Source organism: Callorhinus ursinus, unplaced genomic scaffold (genome assembly GCF_003265705.2).
Source record: "Callorhinus ursinus isolate GAN/ISIS: 27379988/994484 unplaced genomic scaffold, GSC_fseal_2.0 scaffold15, whole genome shotgun sequence".
NCBI lineage: Eukaryota > Metazoa > Chordata > Mammalia > Carnivora > Otariidae > Callorhinus > Callorhinus ursinus.
This window is the reverse complement of record NW_027397077.1, coordinates 27,288,244-27,292,757: the sequence shown is the minus strand read 5'-3', so window position 1 is coordinate 27,292,757 and position 4,514 is coordinate 27,288,244.

Genomic DNA, 4,514 nt, shown 5'->3' with positions numbered 1-4,514 from the left:
GGCCTGTGGAGACTTTCTCGGGTAGGAGTTGAAATATGGTTGCCATGTTAAAGTAGGGTGGCTTTCTGGGTTCCTAGGGGAGGTTGGCAGAATACGCACTGCCCCAGCTCAGAGTACTAACTTCCTGAAAGACTGCTGACTTCAAAGAATGGTGGTCTCCCTCAACATAAATCCTCCAGATTTTGCTGTTCTAATGCTGCATACCCAGCAACTTGCCCCCAATCTTAGGAACTTAACAAAAACAACCATTTATATGTCTTGCTCTTGGGTCTGTGGGTCATCTGGGGTAGCTCTGCTTTAGGTTGGGGGTCTATGATCAGGTGTGTTCCATGTATTTCTTCGCTCTCCGTTCTGTCGTTATCCTGAGGATGTCTTATGGTAAATGGCAGAAGCACAGAAGACCGAACTAAATGAAGCCAACACATCTGAAGCTTGTGTTCCCACACACTCGTTCCCTGTTGGCCCAAGGCAGTCAAATGGCCCAGCCTACCATGAGTTCAGGGAGAGGTACAATCCACTTCCTCTACAATCCAATCTACCACACAAAGGCAGCTCACCCCAAGGCCATCTTGCCTTGCTGTGGCGGGAGAAGGCTTTGCCTCCTCTTTTCATGAGGATGAAGTTGGAGATTTTCAAAGGAACTTTACCAAAGACCGAAGGGAAAAACAGGCGGTAGCGGAGGTCAAGAGGTTCTGCTTGCCAAGAGCCTACTTTGCTGGTACGTGAGTCCTGATTTCCCTGGGGTGAGTCACGGCCCCCCGTTTTCATCCTCTGTGATTTTGGGGGCAGAGGTTGCTGTCCTCACCTACTCACTTCAGGGGTGGACACCTGATCCATTTCTGGCCAATGGGAATGCTGCAAGCTCCTGACCAAATGATTGGGCCTGGGCTGCTCATGTGATCCAAGCTGGGCCAAGGAAAATAATACCCAGGACTTGCGCTAGAACTATTAGAATAGAAGGTCCGTCTTCCAGGGAGTCTGTAAAACAGAGTGGAAACCTGAAGCTTCAGGTAGCCACCTTTGTACCTCTGGTACCTTAAAGTGAAGCTGATTCTGAGGAAAATAAAGCTAAGGGGTAAGACAGAAATGTGAGAACATTGTTCGAGCATCTAGATCCAGCTGTGCCTAAGAGCCCTAAACTCTACAATAAATTCCTTTTGGGGATAGAGGTAGCCTTAAGTTTGAATTGGATAATCGTCCCTTGCAATCAAAAACACCTTACTAATGCAGAAATAGAGCTAAAGGTGGTAGAGTGAGGTGGCTAAGACGGGCCCTGGGTTCAAATCCCGGCCTTGTCACTTAGCCGTGTCCACCTGGGGTGCTTCTGTGTCCTCATCTGTAAAACTGGTGATTGTTGTGCTGGTAAACCATGTAAAACAGGTCGTCTGGGTTTGCCAAATTGTAGACACTCAATGCATGATGTTTATTACAACCGAAGGATTCAGAAGCAGGCTTCCTGTCCTCCCTGGGCGAGTATCCAGCTTCACGGTTTGTTTGCCCACAGATCCCACAAGTCACACGACACCCCTTCCTGTCGCCCGTGGGAGGATGGGGTTGGCACAGGCTCTGAGCTCTGGCAGGCTGTACCCTCTCTCCCAGAGCCTCTCCCTCTTGCCTGCCCTCCCAGCCAGCTTCTGGGCCCAGGGGGCTCAGCACCTGGGAAATTGCACTGTGCCAGCCCCCGCACCACCACGTACCCCCGACTGGTCTCTCTCACAGGGCCCCGGGAACTGGACGTCTTCTGTTTCGGAGCGGGGTTGGGGGGGCAGATGGAGGCTCTCAGGGCCTGGAGCCAGGCGATGGCACCGGCAGAATTCAAAGCCTGGTCTCTGCCCCCAGCCTGCTCCCCAGGCTCCAGAAAGGGTTATGTCAGCACTTCCCCACGTGGGGGTCACAGACAGTCTGAGGGGACACGCCAGTACATGTCGTGAGTTTTAACAGCTTTGTATCTCTCTGGGCAGTTCCGCAGGAGGATGCCAGGCCCACGCGGGTAGGGAGCCCCGTCTGCATCATCCCTGTGGCGCTTCCGGAGCCTCAAGTGGTGTCCAGCATGGAGTGGGAGCTTCACAAGGGTTTTGTGCCCTGCACACATGAACCGAGGGTGGATGTACCGAATTGCAGGCGGTGCCGGCTCCCCCCTCCCCGCAGGTGAAGCTCTCTCTGGAAATACACTTGCGAAGGGCGCGAGTTGGGGCACGTGAAGACAGATACTAAGGGAAGAAGAGCAGAGGGGCTGTGCAGGTGAAAACAGGGGTCGGGGGCAGTCGGGGGGTCCTGAATTCAGCCAATGGCAGGTGACCTGGCCCTGGGGGGGTCCCTTCCAGCAAAGTCTGTGATTCTCCAAAGCATGTCCTTTATGGGCTGAAGCGAGAAGGGAGCCTGCCCTTTGTGGCTGTCCTACAGAGCTCCAGAAATGTATTCTGTCACAGTTCCGGGGCCTCGGCCTCTGAAATCAAGGTGGCGGCAGGGCCACACTCTCTCTGGGGGCTCTAGGAAGGGCTCCTTCCTTGCCGGCTTCGGCTTCTGGTGGCTGCAGGTGTTCTGGGGCATGGGGCCGCGTCTGCCTCCATCTGCACGTTGGCCCTCTCCTGGGTCTGCATCTTCTTCTCTTCTGTCTCTCTCTCTCTTTTTAAAAGATTTTATCTATTCATTAGAGAGAGAGAGACAGAGAGCATGAGCGGGGGCCAGGGAGAGGTGGACTCCCCGCTGAGCAGGGAGCCCAATGCGGGACCTGATCCCAAGACTCTGAGATCATGACCCGAGCCCAAGGCAGACGTTTAACTGACTGAACCACTCAGGTGCCCCTCTCTTCTTTCCCTTAAAAGCACACTTCTCATTAGATTTAGAACCTACCCTAGTAAGCCAGGATGATTCCATCCTGAGATTCTTAACTACATCTGTAAAGACCCTTTTTCAGATACAGTCACATTCACAAGTTCCAGGATATGGACCTGTCTTTTTAGTGGCCCCCATCCAACCCCCTTACACCTGGGATCTGGATCCCATTCAGCACCAAACCCAGTCCTGCAGTGTCGCCGTCTCCAGGGAAGTCCAGCTATGTCCCGGAGCCTCTCAGGGGATGGGAATCTTGGAGAACATTTGGTGGGGCCTGAGCGAGGAGCAGCCATCCAGGGGATGTCTCTTCTCTGGCCAGCCATTTCCCAAGAAGGAAAGAGGTTGAGGTGCTAGGATTTGGTCTCTAGGGACTTCGCTGAGGGCAGGGCTTGGCTGTTCACGTCTCGGGACTTACCTAGTCCCTCTGCAGACTTTTACAAATCTTGCTTTCTGAGTGCTTGTGGGAAGGATGAGGGGACGGGAGTATCTGCTTGGGGAGGTGGCTGGGAGGCCCGAGGACCTGGATGCCAACACGGTGTGCTGCAGTCACTCATACGTTCATAGATATATTCATAGATCATCTCCTCTGGGCCAGCAGAAGATAAAGCACTCCATCAACACAGTGACAGTCTATGCTCTCATGGGGCTTACAGCCTAGGGCAAAGGAGAGATTAAAAGTGAACATAAAGATAAAATGACAAACTATGACCACTCTAGAAGAGAAATAGACCGGGTATGGGGATGCAGACTAACAGCAGGGGAGGCCTTTCAGAGGAAATGGTGTTGGAGCTAAGACTTAAAGCTGGGGGGAAAGCATTCCAGACAAGGGAACAGCATGTGCAGGGGTCCTGAGGTTAGAAAGAGCCCAGGACATTCGGTAAATAGAAGAAAGTCCCGTGTGCTGGAATATAGTCAGTGGGAGTGAGGGTGGGAGAGGTTAGCAGGTACCAAATCCTGCTGACCCTGTGGGCTATGGGAAGAAATTTGGATCTTATTCAAAAGATTTTAAACAGTTTGCATCATGACTTGAGTTAGCTTTACAAGGATCCCTTTGGGGAACAGGCAGAGAATAGATTATAGGGCAGGGGTTGCAGTCTTTCTCTGTAAAAGTCCAGATTGTAAACATTTTTGGCTGGGGGCGGGGGTGCGCCGTCCCTGCTGTGACGAATCAGCACTGCTGCTGCAGAGCCTAAAGCAGCCAGAAGCAATTCGTAAGCAACCATGTATGGCTGTGTCCCAATAAAACTTTATGAAAACAGGCAGCAGCTAGATTGGCCTCCAGGCAGTGGTTTGCTGATTCCCCTTGCAGGGGAACAAACGTGGAAATGAGAAGAGCACTGTGGCCCTGAGCAAGTGACCTTACCTCTCCGAGCCTCAGTTTTTCTCATCCGTAGAATGGACACACTTATCTCACAGAAACGTTGTGGAATTGCTGAGTCTTAACGGAGATCGAGTGCTGAGCGCAGAGCCCTGGCTGGTGGTCATCTGCCCGTGTTGGCTCTGTTTTTATTACATCGATCCAGGATGAGTGTGTTTGTAAAGCAAAGGCTCTAGAACATGGAGTTAGAAGAGTTCACCTAGTGCTGGTGCGGGGGTGCTTTAGCGGCTGATTGAAATGTCTGCGCATGCAACTGAATGAACGCTGCCGTGACAGTGATTGGGACCTCCTCTTCAGTAAG